The following is a 16,616-nucleotide window of genomic DNA, read 5'->3' as shown; positions in this document are numbered from 1 at the left end:
CATGTGACCGCACTTATCTGACATCCATGGATGATGGGATGGACACAGTTATACATAACAGAGGACGTGATACAATATTATTCCTGCCTCTGCCCACACAAAACTTATATCTGTCCAAACTCTTACGTTGAGTCTTTGTTAAAGTTGTATATGTATAATTTTGGAGCCCACTGATAATAACCAATTATTTTTTGGCAAAATCACTTTCTACACTTATTATGATATATCGCCCTGCGAAGGGTTTAAATCCAGAGTTTCTCAAATTTGATTATTTTCCAAGAAACTGTCTTGGAAAATAATCAAATTTGAAAAACTGTGTTGAACCCTCAATGGGCGATATACCATACTAAGTGTGGAAAGAGATTTTGACAAAAAAGCCAGCCAATGAAATGCCCAGACATACGTATAAAAATCTTAACGAAATTTCGAATAGTATTATTATTATTTATTTTATCAGATACTGGATTGTTACTAAAATGCAGCTCTACCAAAAAAATGTCAGTACAAAGCTTAAAATTATATAGATTATTAGTAATTCCTTAAATTTATGTCGTGCCAAACTAATAAATTGACAAACTTTCATTTCATTGATTGATTCGCCAGTCACGTGGTAATTCTATCCATTTTCAATTGAAATTTTACTTGGTAAATACCACTATTTCTTAAAATCTATTATGACACGTGTTTTGATATACGTATCACGATAGATTTTAAGGAACAGTGGTATTTACCGATTAAAACTTAAATTAAAAATGACAAACTCTCTATGGCATCCTTAGAAATCGAAGACCTCTCAAATTGAACTGTGTATTTATAGCACGTACTACTATTTTAGCTTGTATATTTTAAAACATATATATTTTTAAAATAAGTTTCCATTATGCATCGGTGCTCGCATTCATATATTTAAAATAGCCTCTTTGTGTAATTGCTGGTAGACGCCAAACAATAAGTCTATTTGAATAATGTATTCACTGGGAACAATTCTATTGAATTTTGCATACAGAAAATGTTCGTGCACATGCAACTGAGCTATAAAAGAGAAAAAAGAATAACGATAAAATTTTATATATATATATATATATATATATATATATATATGTAATAAAATAACTAGGTACCTACCTATACATTTTATTAAGTACCTACAAATAGTACCTACATAAAACAGTTCTACCACTAGATGTCGCATGCGTCGCACAGAATTAAACAAAAGAGATCCGATAGGAAAAATTAACTGTCAGAATCAGATAGATAGATAGATAGATAGATAGATATAAAATTATTATAAAGATAAATTTAGAATAAACTTTAATTACAAAGCAACACATTGTTTACTTTATTATTATACACCCACTTTACATATTATTTACACTTAATTTTCAAAAGGAAAATATTACCACGTTATAAAACGACAATTTTGTTAATTGGAAATGGATTATGAAACATTAGATGTATTAAATTTAAGAACTAGTGATAAAATTAAAAATAAAAATCATGTGAAAAAAATTTCTACAAAATATAAAATGAAATATACTCCAGAAAAGAAGAATTTCGAAGCAGATTGTGTGAGCAGGAATCCAGTATTAGAATCGAAGGAAAATGCAAATGAACAATTAAAAGTTGTAAATTTGGTTAAATTAGAAGATATTTCAAAAGATCAGAATAAAAATGAAGACATACAAATAACACAGAAACAGTGCTTGAAAAATGAAAATAAAAATAAAGTAGAAAAAACTTCTACGAAAGATGAAATAAAATATACTCCAGGAAAGAAGAATTTAGAAGTAGATTGTCTAAGCCGGAATCCAGTTTTAGAATCGAATAAAAATGCAGATGAACAATTAAAAGTTGTACATTTGGTTATATTAGAAGATACTTTAAGAGATCTGAATAAAAATGAAAGAATTCAAAAGAAAAAAACAAATGGATTGAGAAAAACTGTGTCTACTTTAAAAGGGTCAAGAAGAAAAAAAAAATACAAAAAAAGAAAAAAAAAGAACGAAAAAAAAAGGAAAAAAAAGGAAGAAAGAAAAAAAACAAGAAAGAAAAAAAAGAAGGAAAAAAGAAAGAAAGAAAAAAAAAAAAAAAAAAACTTTATCATATCACTAAACTTATACAAGAAGATGATCCGGAGGACGAGTGAAAATTTTACTATGAATTTTCATCCCCAAGGGGGGAGATGTAATAAAATAACTAGGTACCTACCTATACATTTTATTAAGTACCTACAAATAGTACCTACATAAAACAGTTCTACCACTAGATGTCGCATGCGTCGCACAGAATTAAACAAAAGAGATCCGATAGGAAAAATTAACTGTCAGAATCAGATAGATAGATAGATAGATAGATAGATATAAAATTATTATAAAGATAAATTTAGAATAAACTTTAATTACAAAGCAACACATTGTTTATTTTATTATTATACACCCACTTTACATATTATTTACACTTAATTTTCAAAAGGAAAATATTACCACGTTATATATATATATATATATATATATATATATATATATATATATATATATATATATATATATATATATATGTATATATATATATATATATATATATATATATATATATATATATATATATATATATATATATATATATATATATATATATATATATATATATATAAGGTGGTAATATTTTTCTTTGTAAATTGGGTGTAAATAATATGTAAAGTGGGTGTATAATAATAAAAATAAACAATGTGTTGCTTTGTAATTAATGTTTATTCTTAATTTATCTTTATAATATTTTTCTATCTATCTATCTGATTCTGACAGTTAACAATATTATTTTTTTCTATCGGATGTCTTTTGTTTCATTCTGTGCGACGCATGCGACATCTGGTGGTAGAACTGTTTTATGTAGGTACTATTTGTAAGTACTTTAATAAAATATATAGGTAGGTACCTAGGTATTTTATTACACACATATATATATATATATATATATATATATATATATATATATATATATATATATATATATATATATATATATATATATATATATATTATCCATTACAACAGATACTGTTAAAAACGTCTATTATTTTTTACTTGTCATCCATTTTTTTGCATTCCATTTCGATGTTTTACAGCAATTCGTTTGTATTTCGTTGGCTTGTTATTTTTCATTGTTTTTGCTGTATTTTTTTGCTTGTCCGTGACCAAATACGTGGTTTTGTTTCGTCTTGGACTAACTTTTACAAGACATAGACATGGTATGACAAGATACAGTAGAGTCTGCGCACCGTTTGCCCTTTTCACCGATTATATTAGTCCATATATGGTCTGCAGCGAACTGGAACCCCCTCAAATACTTACATATCACTACCAGGAGGTCATGAAATTGTAGAGTACTCCGTGTCGGAGTCATAAATCTACGTTGTTCAGTCAAATATTAATATGACAGGTGTTTTCGAGTGCCCATTTGACGCAAGTCCTATTTATAATAGGCCGTAAACGACGCAATGTTGACGCCGAGTAGGCGAATTAAATGATAGCGAGGTTTCCTGTCGCCCTGGAAGATTTTCATTCAGAAAACTAGTATTACGGTGTGTAAAAATATCTTTGTTTGGCATTGACGGCGGTACAGTTCAACACATTTACACATTTTAGAGGAGAGATAATTTAATATAAATCTTCATATTTTATAAATGCAATTTTTAACACAATTTTGACCCACTTTATTAAATCAATTTAAAATTTCACACATCGCTCACTCCTTTTAAGAACGTCATAAATCAAAAATCGCCAATTTTGAGTTGTGCATGTTTTCGGAATGCTCAGAAAATGTACTATATCCCAGCAAAAGAGGCATATTTTTAACTTAATATTTACCCACTACAGGGTAGAAAATATTGTTTTTGCATTTTGAAAAAAAGGTATTCTTTAATTATTTTTTGAATATACTAAATATTTTACAAATGGAGAAAACCCCTTCAGGTTTTACCTAAAATGATCTGCACAGTAAAATGTTCAAAAAGTGGCTTGATATTTATTTTTAATACATTTGTTATATTTTTAAACTTTAAAAACATTTTCCTGAAATATCAAGTTTTTTGATTTATGACGTTCTTGAAAGCAGTGAACGATATGTATTTCGGCTTAACAAAAAATAAAAATAGGAATAACCTGCAAAGCAAAACCCACAAATTCAAGAGCCTTAAGCCTTGTCTGCAGATGGGGAAGGTAAAAATGAAATAAAAAATACATCAGACACACACCCAGACCAATTGCAATTGAATATTTCTTGAATTTATTTTGCAATTCGCTTGAAGGACTTTTGAACTTTTTGAGGTCGAAGTAGAAAAAAAACATCGTAAGAGCCCGATTCCTAAGTCTATAGACAGAAACTTTGAACCGGAGGCTTTACATGCTTTCATCGTTAGACAGGGAAAGAAAACCCAATATTCTACTACTTTCACGCCGTTTCCCTGCAGGGTTAGGAAGAAAGGATGGAACGCCATACTCTTCTGTCCTGACATACGCTCCTAGCTTCCTTTACGTCCATACATCTAGTCATAAATGCCCTCCAATTACGTAGACTTTTGACCCGACCAGATTTAGCTTATGATTTTTCAATACTCTATAATTAAATAATCGTCATATATTTGTAAATTTAAAAAAAATCAAACGCCACACGATCTTTACGCATTCAAACTTTGGCCTTTTCGCTTTCTTCCAACAGAAATACCCGTGGTATTTTTAGACCGAGGTTTTCATATTGATTTTCAGTAACCGCCTATATCAGCTCACGGAATGAATAAGTTAGTTACTACATATCGTAGTAAAGCTTTTAGGGTTGATTTGTGAACTTGGCAGGGTCAGTATTGGGGTTCTGTCGAATCGCTGGTGGTTTCAATCGTCGGTTTGCGTCTAAGAAGCTTGTGGAATTTTTCCGGCGGTTTTCGGTTAAACTCGGCACGGTTTTGCAGTGGAATCGATCCACCGTATTTGCCCCTCGTGCAATCTTTTCCCCTCTCTTTCCCCCCACCACCCCTGGCCATAGCAACCCCTGCCCTCCAAATAACCCTGAATACGATTTGTGAATGGAAGAATCTTTCTCTCACGATCACCCTTACGGCCCTTAATAGAAATACAAGAAACTAACTGCAATTAATATTTTTTCTTGTATCTGTCATTTTTTGTATTTATACCTTATTAACTATTGATTAAGTGTTACTGAGAACTTTTCGGACATTACTTTTGCGGACACTGGTTATTTCGGTGATAATATTATTCACCCAGTGCAAAATAACTACACCATATTTGTATATTACGCATTACAGCCTTAATGTAAAGAAAAAATACTTTTTTATCATTAAGGATATCTCAAATATAAAAAAAACAGATGCGCTTTTTATACCATAAATAGTTTTGGCAACTGAGAAAATACATGAGAAAAAAACTAAATTTAAATTCAACAACCTCGAAATTAAGGAATTATTGAATTTTCATCTTCCGGGTCCAATGTAGCAATCGAATTTAATTTAATCAATTTTTTAAAACTATATAAATAAATAATAATAAAAAAAAAACAAAATGACTTTTAATCATTTTAACAACAACAACAAAAAGTTGGTTTCTTGATTAATTTTATAACATTTTTGACTAGTTGACGTCTTGAGACTGAAGTCGATAAATATTGACAAATAAATGGTAAATAAAGTACTTTTTTTTTTTAGTCCGCCCCCGTAGTGTAATGGTCAGCACGACTCGGCTACCGTTCTGGAGGTCCCGGGTTCGATTTACAAGGGGGGTAAAATAAATATAAGTGATTTTTTCACTGTCATATTTATTCAATATTACCCTGGACTGGTACCTGAAGCGGAGGGCTGATCACCTTACCTTCATGTGTAAAACGATCAAGATAACACTGCGTTTATATGACGCAGTGCCTTATGCACCATTGGGTGCGGATAAAGGTTTTTTTTTTTTAATTGAGTGTGTCCAAATACTTGTTCACAAAATCTGGATTGTCTCCAATTACAGGAGTTATTTTCATATTATTTTTTACACGTGTGTAAAGTGATCACTTAAACCAGCCTTTGACGGTCGTCAGCCCCGTAAATGCCCAGACTTCCATATTCTTCTTCATCTTTGATGAGATGTCAAAAATAAAATAAAATAATATGTTAATAATATTAGTATATAACCACTCACCGAGATTTTTATGTCTACCGGTTTCGAGACGTACCCGTCTCTTCGTCATAAAGGTTGATTTGTAATGGATTAAGTATCCTCAAAAGTCTGATAAAAAAATTTGGGCTAGAAATGAAAGTTCGATGTTGATAAATCCGTATCTATATTTCATCATACATTCGTACCATACACCCGGATGATCCAACACTCCTTTCTTTACTTTTTCGATAAGGCTTATCTCAGTGTTGCATTATTTCAGCATTTCACCCTTTGAACATCTAATCTATTAAATGTTACATAACAATTTGTTATGTGGTTATAGATCCTCTTTTTAGAAGTGAAACCGACACGATAGTATTAGGTTCACTGTTCGCTATAAGAGGGTAGAAAGAAGAAACCCGTATAAGTTTTTAACCCCTGTGTGACCTCTAGCGAGGCAGTCTCTACGTAACTAAGTTACCTCATACGCATGTTATAAGTTAGGGAAAAAATGAGAAAAAAAACGTTATTTAGTTTTTTTCTTCATAATTAATGTTAGAAAAGTTTTTTTTCGCTTTTTTTCCTTTATTCACGGCTGTATCCAATTTGTACATAATATATTATATGTTGCGTAAAATAATATGTTTTCTCTTTTTAAATATGTATATTATTGGTTCGAAAAGTACCTACTTATCTTAACAAGGATGAACATATAAAAAAACAAGGAATTATGCATTAAACTTTATAAAATAAAACAACTTTGTTTTAACCACTCTTTATTGGTACACTTTTTCCAACCGGTTGCAACCGTTTCAAATTATTTCATAAAAAGTGTATCAATAAAAAGTGGTTAAAATAAAGTTGTTTTATTTTATAAAGTTTGTAAAATGTGGTATCTGCGAAAAACATTCAAGAAATTATGCATTACTCTGAAATGTTGTAATTATTATTGCTTTATAGTTAGGAAGTGACATATTCCAGATATCGATATGGTCCGCGAAATCTTTGTGATAAAGTGAAAACCTCTATATGATAAAGAGCAATATAAAATATAACATATCGCTCACTCCTTTCAAGAACGTCATAAATAAAAAAATCGTCAATTTTCAGTTGTGCATGTTTTCGGAATGCCCAGAAAATGTACTATATCCCGACAAAAGAGGCATATTTTTAACTTAATATTTACCCGCTACAGGGCAGAAACTGTTGTTTGCATTTTTAAGAAAAGGTATTGTTCAATTATTTTTTCAAATAAACTAAATATTTTTCAAATGGAGAAAAAACCTTCAGGTTTTAACTAAAAAGATCTGTTGCACAGTAAAAAGTTCAATAAGTGGCTTGATATTTATTTTTAATACATTGTATTATATTTTTAAACATTAAAAACGTTCTCCTTAAAAATCAAGTTTTTTGAATTATGACGTTGTTGAAAGGAGTGAGCGATATGCTTGTACAAAAATCGCAAAGTTTGGCTTTATGATGTTTAATTTTATGAAGGCAATCCAAAATATCACAAACGAGATGAATTGCGTAATTTTCGTGCAGTATATGCAGTTCCCTCTTTGTATCATAAATGCGTATAAGGAAAAACCAGCTGATGGCTGCCATTAAGATAAAGATTTAACGGTTAATGACGCCATGTTTATGACACCTGTCCTGTTATTTTACAAGATATTATTGTCTATGACGTTGTTTATAATATCTATTAGGACATTGTTCCGCAAAGTGTGAGCCGCGGCACACTTGTGTACCGTGATGATTAGTAGACCAAATCTCAATTTTAAGTCAATCTCCCTCACGAATGTAAGTTACAATAGTAAGGTACACTTTGATACGTTCTTTTACAGTTTTATGTCGATTAACCTTCAGAAAACAATGTGGGTTTTGACCCCTCGATAGCCGATATATTACAGGCGATGGCCAATGACCGCCGACATTCAAATTGTCTTGTTCCATTGTTTCAGTGTTGCCAGCAGCTAGATGTTAATTTGCGCACATAATACATTTATATTCCGTATTACGAAAACGTTGCGGGTAAGTACTATTATTTACAAAAAAAACTGTTTTTAAATTTAAACTGATAATATTTAAAATATATTTCTGTTGTTTTTCTGTTGGGTCAATCGATGTGAGGTGGTATAGGCACCAATCACTAGACCATTTAAGGCCCTACATACGTTAAATGATAACACATTCTTTAAGCCTAGGTAACATTTGACGTAATTATTTTTTTCTTTTAAAATATCGTTTTTGTATTGAAAAAATTTGTTTTTCTTTGAAAAATATATGTACATGGTATTGAAAAGAAAATAGTCACTGAAAGGTAACGGGTTAAAAAATTATAAAAAATATTTTTCAACGAAAATTCTAAAAAAATCCAATACATATTTAAAAAAAAAAATCAGACGTGTAATGACATGCGGCTCTTAGCTTAGCCGAACGCCGAATGAATCCTGTGATTGCGAGTATGGCCTTAAGAAATGTTTTATTATTCAAACTCTCCATTTTTGATCGACGAATGTATTTGTTTTTTGATTTTCGTTATCCAATGCAATTGTGGTCTTAAAATTGTGCTCATCACGTTTTCAAAATACATAATTTAAATTTGGTTGTACTGGTTGAATTTTGATTTGCAAATGCGTGTCGCGTATAAGTAACACAGTAAAAATCTCGTATTTAAATAACAAATTTTGTTGGTTGAATACTTAGTTTCGTATACGCTGCAAGCGTCACGAACTAAAAGCCAACCGAATATGTGATTGGTTCAATTGATTCTAATAATAAGGGTCATTTGTCATTATTGGGTACTTCAAAACAAATCCACGCGACATATTACTGACTGTTTCAAATGTTATATTCAAACCATTGACTTAGTTATAATTTTTTATGTTCGTCATGTTAGTATAAAAAAAACATTATCCGCACCCGAATGGTGCATAGGGCACTGTGTCATATAAACGCAGTGTTATCTTGATCATTTTACACATGAAGGAAAGGTGATCAGCCCCCCGCTTCAGGTACCAGTCCATGGTAATATTGAATAAATATTACAGTGAAAAAATCACTTATATTTATTTTACCCCCCTTGGGAATCGCCCGGGACCTCCAGAACGGTAGCCGAGCGCGTTGACCATTGCACTACGGAGGCGGACAGATTTATGTTAGTATACATGTGTTTAATTTATGTATTCATTTAAAAAAATTGAGTCTACTAAGTAAGTATTATTTTATTGTTAAAAAACACATACAAATTAATATTGTGACAATTGTTTCGACTAGTAATGGAATGTTCCTTGAACGAACAGACATTTGTTTGAAAATGCCATAACTAGGCGAGAACAATTGTTACAATGTTATTTTTTATGTGTTTTTTTTTTTAACAATAAAATGCAACTAAATCAATCACAGATTTTTTAGTCTACTAGACTAAAAAATCTGTGATTGATTTATAACTAAATACATAAATTAAAACGGAGTTCTACAAATTAAACGACAAATCAATAAATATACTATTACAGATTATTGTATACAATATATATTATTTATATATATATATATATATATATATATATATATATATATATATATATATATATATATATATATATATATATATATATATATATATATATATATTATATATATATATATATATATATATATATATATATATATATATATATATATATATATACATATATATATATATATATATATATATATATATATATATATATATATATATATAGATATATATATATATATATATATATATATATATATATATATATATATATATATATATATATATATATATATATATATATATATATATATATATATATATATATATATATATATATATATATATATATATATATATATATATATATATATATATATATATATTATATACAATAATCACTAATCATGAAGAGATACGCGAGGCAATCTCTCGACTAAGATAATTTAATCAAATTTATCACAATAAACTGATTTTCACCGTCAATGGTAATAAATGTTTTAAAATAAAAACGAAGTGTTTTCTTTAATTATTGTAACATGTCTTACCACAAAGTTAATGCCGAAACAATAAATAAAATAAAATGGTTTCATTATTTATTTATCATTTCCGCGAGTGAGGGGTTTGCGAATTTTAGGTTTTTCTTATATAATGGTGTGCAGTAAACACTAATTCAGAACCACTGCACTACACTATGCAGGCGAACAGATACATACAACAGTATAGTAATATTAGTTTTACTTGGTAAATATCGCTATTTCTAAAAACCTATTGTGACACATGTTTCGATACATTCCGTATCATTTTCAAACACCGTACGATGCACACAAATGATGCAGAATGCATCGAAACTCGCGTTAGAATAGATTTTAAGAAATAGTGATATTTAACAAGTAGGTAAAACATAAATTATAAATTAAAAGTTATTATCACAAAATGAGTGCCGAATCAATTAATGAAAGTAAAATACTAATTGCTGTAGAAGAAGGGTATTTCTTCTATAGCTATTACCACAAAATGACTGCCGAATCAATTAATGAAAGTAAAATACTAATTGCTGTAGAAGAAGGGTATTTCTTCTTCTATAGCTATTACCACAAAATGACTGCTGAATCAATTAATGAAAATAAAATTCTAATTGATGTAGAAGAAGGGTATTTTTTCTTCTATAGCAATATTACGTGTTAAAATTGTGCGCCATACTTTATTGATTTGCCAAATATTTCAGTGACTCGGTCCTAACAAAAACCTCGTGTTTTTTCCACTGCATTATATATTTTGTTACTCAACATTTACTGTTTTATTTTATCATTCAAGGATTTAGCAAATGCGTGTTATCTTTTACGTAAAATTATCTCTTTTTTACATAAAACCGTTACAAACAAGCGTAAAAATACGACAACTAGTCACGAGATGGTACACAGGTACGATACTAGCCATTCGTGCCTTCTGCGTAGAGGCTATATACGTATTACATCATTTGAAGGTCTTTCTTTTCTACAGAGGAAAAGTGTTTATTTTCAGCTTAATTTATAACTTGCAATCATATGTTTAATTGCGTTATAAAGCATGATGCGATTTAGGGTATATTTACATAAGCGCCACGTGCTTATCGCAGTGTCTTCACCGGTTCCAACCGGTAAATTCAAACATTCAAAATATGTTTGACATTTTTTTCACGATATTTCTCTCTTATGAAAACACCAGATCTGCATTGATCTAACAAAAATAGAAATCATGTGTTTGCAATATTTTTTTGTGTCCAAATATATGGTAATAACTGTTAACAACGGAGTCCTGGTTCCAATCCTAATGTATGGAAGTGAAGCATGATATTGTAAAAAAAAGGATGAAAGTACACAGAATGCAGTCGAAATCTCATAATGCGCGGCATAACGATGTATGATAGATGTTCGAATGGTGAAATAAGGAAGGAATTCAAAGCTGAGATAAGTTTTATTGCCGATAAAATTGAGAAAGGTGTGTTGAGATGGTTTAGACATGTGGAAAGAATGAGTGAGGAAAGAACGGTAAAATAAATTTATGAGGCGAATGTAGTTGAGAAAAAGAGCAGAGGAAGACCGAGAAAAACTTGGCACGATCAGGTATGCCAAAACTTGAAAGCGGTCCGGTAAGGGGTCGAAATAATCGGCGGGTTGTGTGTATGAGGAGATGCATGAGCGCGGAAGAGGCGAAGAATGGTTGCAAAGACAAAGTGATACGGCGTTCTATTCTCTCACCCTACCCCTGCGGGGAAGCGGCGTGATGGCCAGTTACTTAGTTAGGTAATATTTTATGACCCTGGACAGGTACCTGAAGGAGGGCTGATCACCTTTCCTTCATGTGTTAACGAACAATATAACACTGCTTTTACAGTATCTACTCAATGAATTAGGGCCACGCAGAATTTCACGCAATTTCTCAATTCAAACAGGAATAACTCAGAGAAAACCTTAAATAAAACAACATTGAATTTTATTTACACATGAACACTTTATTACGCTTAAATTATGCATATATTTTCATATGAATATAGTTAGTATTTAGTATTTCCACCTTTGGCAGAAATAACTGCCTCAATTCTTTTTGGCATACTTAAAATGCACTGTTTTATTATGTTTTTTATTTCTTCGTCTTCTGACCAATTTTTTTGAATATTTTTTTTTTGACAGTCTACTGTCGGATTTGGAAATGAGTAAACCTTATTTTTTAACATGCTCCATACGTTTTCTATAGGATTAAGGTCCGGAGAATTTCCAGGCCAGGGGAGCAAAGGCAGATTTTTGTTAGACAAAATTTTTATTATTGATTTAGCCCGGTGGCAAGGTGCCCCATCCTGCATGAAGGTGTATGGACCTTCTGTTGGGTCGAGTGTATGGTAGAAGGGCAATAAAATTCGTTCGAGGACCTGCTTATAGGAATTTTGGTTCATTGTTCCTTCCACGAAAAACAACGGCCCAAGTAAATTGTTAATAATACATGACCATATCATTGTTGCAGGGGGGTGTTTGATAACTTTTACCACACAGGCCTCATTGTAACGTTCCATTGGTGCTCTCCTGACGAATCGACGGCTCTCTGTCACGGCTTCTAACCGGCACTCATCACTAAAGATGACCTGAAAAATAATGAAAATTTAAGTTTAATTCAAATATATAAGTTTATTTACTAAAATGATATGTTGAAAATTCAATTTAAATAAATACCTTTTTCCAATCATCTACCGAGTAATTTCGATGTAGCCTGGCCCATTTTAATCGATCCGCTTTCATTCGTGGTGTCAATTTTGGTACTTTTACAGGGCGCCTGCATTTCAGATTTACTTCGTAAAGACGTCGCCTCAGTGTTGATACCGATATATTTATACCCTCTTCTTCCAATTTTATTTTTAATGTTTTAACTGATGCACTACGGTTTTTTAACGCACTTTGAACGATTTTTCGATCAGTCCTCGGTGTTGATTTTCTAATCCTACGACAGTTCTTTCGCCGATTGCTGGAGGCGGGTGACTGATTTTTTATTGATTTTGAAATTCTGTCCACTGTTTGATGAGAAACGTTTTCTTTTTTTGAAATTTCTCTATTAGATAGTATTCCTAATTTCAGTAGCACTATAACACTAGACTTTTTTTCCTCAGAAATGTCTTTACTTTTTCCCATTTTGTCTTTTTCAAAAAAAACACTTGTGTTTACAAAAAAAAATTATACTTTATGAACTAAAATTAAAAATTAAGTTTTTTTCACAAGACACGATAACTATATAACCTCTCTGAACAAAACAATAACCAGAACTCAAGAAACTTCACTAATAAATAAGATAGGACTAATTTTTGAACTTTCAACTATCTGTCTACCTGTGCTAATTAGGGACCTTTCTCAGAAAAAGGGTTTTAAATTTTGTAAAGGCTTAAATAATCCAGGTATATTTTACATATTATTGAAGGTAATATACATGATATTAGATGTCGATAGAAAACTTAAAGTATTTATGTAAAATAAATATAATAATCCAAAAGATTTCAGAGTATTCAAAAAAATAATGGGTGGCCCTAATTCATTGAGTAGATACTGTATATGGTGTAGATCCCTATGCACCATTGGGGTGCGGATAAGGGTTTGAAGAAGAAGAAGAAGAAGAATATTGTAAATATTTGAATAACGGATGTAAGGGGAGTATGATGGGCGTACAAAGTTTGGATACGTTACGTTTACGCTACGCTACATATATTTTGAATGCCAATATTGACAGACATAGATCAATGACAACAGATCAATGTTGACAGTTGACTCTCGGGGCTAGACGTGTTTAAAACCAGGAATTGATTGGCAGAGGTAAACGATGCTAGAAGACAGAAGAACGTTACAGAATACGTTATATTTCAAGGGTATTTCTAACTGATTATAAAACGACAAATAAATGGTGAAAAGAAAGGGAAGAAATATTATATAAGTTAACTTTTTTTTTAAATGTGAAATTAATGTTTTAAATTTAACATAGAACACAGTAAAAGTGACTAAAGCAGACAATAATAGTATTGTATATAACGTAATCAAGACTGAACAGGGTAAATATACGATTTGTACCAAGAAAAACATAACCAAAAGGCATATTAAAAAGAAGTAAGATAAATTGTTTATATAAAGTATGAAAAATAATATAGAAATCGTATTTTATTTACCAGTACATAAATATATTATGGATCGCGTGGCAAAACTCAAATGGCAATGGGCAGGACATATTGCAAGACAGGACCCCACAAGATGGACCCCTAAATTTTTACGATGGAGACCTTGGGAGAACAAAGGAGGTGTCGGAAGACCCCAAAAGAGATGGTCCGACGACATAGTCGCTGTGGGGGGTAGAAACTAGCTGTAAGCAGCAACCGACCCGAGGTGAAAGAGAGCTCATGAAGAAATATATAAGTAATAAAAATATATGAACTATCTCTTTAGTTAATTTGTTTTGCGTTTATCACTAGGTTTTTTTCAGACATTGTATTATTCATTCTACAAATGACATATCAATATTATAGGTGTCTCAATTTGAGATGAAACATCCATCGATTTTTAATACGAAGTAAGATGGCATCCAAGGGCATTCGGCTGACTTTAGTGATCATCTTCAGGCACCAGGTTGAATTGCGTATAGGCAATATAAAGGAAAGACCTCACGCCAAACTTATTAGTGGCTTAACGGATCGGCTCCTCATGTATTATTATGTGTTTGTGTTTTGTGATGGTAAATATTCTCAGCAAGCTAAGTAAATCCATAAACCTTCAACCTCAAAGTCTCAAAACATGGTTCGACTGATAAACTACTTGGCAACAGAATTCCCAAGAGATGACAACAACAACACCAATAATTAATTCTCTAGGACGTCCTTATCGTGTTTTCACTTTTGCCGCATAATTATCACGTAAAACATGAGAATATTAATGCGATAATAATTTTATGAGCTGTGTTATTTTTTTCCTGATAAGCCAATATTTTATACGCGTAATATTTCTATGATGAAAAAAAAACTATTTTAACCTTTTAGCTGTGAACCAGAGATAGCAGTTTATTTCAAAAAGTGTAATATAAATTATGTCAGCTCCATTTGCCATGTGAACGGTTGATGTCAATAACGGTCTGTTTCGCTTTTGTAGATATTACGCATTTTTAGGCACAAAACCATTGGTAAAATCACGTAACTTATAGTAAAAAAAAGGATATTTGAGATTTATTCTATGAAAAAATATTAAAAACGAAACTAAAATCAGCAACAAAATGCAACTCCATTATGTCATCAGTCTTCGATATATTATCATACCTTAAATTTTTAGCATAGGTATTGCGTGGGTTAATAAAACGCTAATAAAATGATATATCGCTCACTCCTTGCAACAATGTCATATATCAAAAAACTTGATTTTTCAGGAGATCGTTTTTAAAGTTTGTAATAAAATATATTAAAAGTAAATATATCAAGCCACTTATTGAACTTTTTACTGTGCAACAGATCTTTTTAGATAAAACCTGAAGGTTTTTTCTTAATTTGAAAATATTTTGTATATTTAATAAAATAATTAAACAATACCTTTTCTTCAAAATGCAAAACAACACTTTCTGCCCTGTAGCGGGTAAATATTAAGTTAAAAATATGCCGCTTTTGCTGGGATATAGTACATTTTCTGAGCATTCCGAAAACATGCACAAGTGAAAATTGACGATTTTTTAAATATGACGTTGTTGAAAGGAGTGAGCGATATGTATTTACATGTAACATTATTTAGGAAACGATTTTTAAAAAAATATATAATAATTTATGTAAACTTTAGAATTCCAAGTTATTTACGTAAGTCCAAATTGTAAATCTCGCTTTCAACCAGATTTTGACTTCACAATTGACCCCGGTTAAGGTTGACCCAAGCTCTTAATTTATTGACCTTAAAATACTTCGCTAAGAATTCAAAGATCACAGCTATTGTACCATTAATTTAGAGTTAATTGGTTAATTTTAAATCACACGTCAGTTAAGCTACATACGAATAAAAGCACATAACATACATAGTATCGAAATATTTCAGTATGACAACACAAATGCACGGAAAAATACGAAATTCGGTAAAATAACACTTTCAGTTGTAGCAAAAATAATAAAAACAGTAGCTATAATGAATAATGGTTACAATTTTACTAACAATTTAATCAAATAATAAAGTAGCACGTTTTTTTCGTGACACTTGATTTACTGAAATTATATAATAAATATGAGTCCATAGAAAACAACAGAACAAAGAACGACAATTTCATTCTCATTCGTCGATTTCTAAGGATTTTGTTTAAGGTTAGGCTAGGTTGCGTTCCAATTAGTTCTTGTAGCAAACTCGTACGTAAATATCTTATCCTATTTCTAATATTGTTAATTAAATAACAATAAATAGACCGAGGCACATTATTTC

At 30.7% G+C, this 16,616-nt stretch overlaps 2 protein-coding genes across 3 annotated transcripts in view; one reads left to right on the top strand and one right to left on the bottom strand.

The window, feature by feature from the left end:
- Positions 1 to 16,616, bottom strand: part of Indy (tricarboxylate transporter protein I'm not dead yet) — a 74,230-nt gene that overhangs the window by 34,922 nt on the left and 22,692 nt on the right. The window lies entirely within an intron of this gene.
- LOC148304615 (GPI-anchor transamidase component PIGS-like) overlaps positions 7,862 to 16,616 on the top strand; it is a 56,745-nt gene continuing 47,990 nt past the window's right edge. The window contains exons 1-2 of the mRNA XM_088268019.1: positions 7,862 to 7,952; positions 8,114 to 8,183. The gene's annotated coding sequence lies outside the window, so the exon portion shown is untranslated. The remainder of the gene's footprint in view (positions 7,953 to 8,113; positions 8,184 to 16,616) is intronic.

The sequence above is a fragment of the Brachycentrus maculatus genome, unplaced genomic scaffold (assembly GCF_059751285.1).
Source record: "Brachycentrus maculatus isolate JH-2025_06_01 unplaced genomic scaffold, ASM5975128v1 h1tg000310l, whole genome shotgun sequence".
Classification (NCBI taxonomy): Eukaryota; Metazoa; Arthropoda; class Insecta; order Trichoptera; family Brachycentridae; genus Brachycentrus; species Brachycentrus maculatus.
Note: the sequence above shows the minus strand (reverse complement) of the source record. Positions and strands in the feature narration are given on the sequence as shown.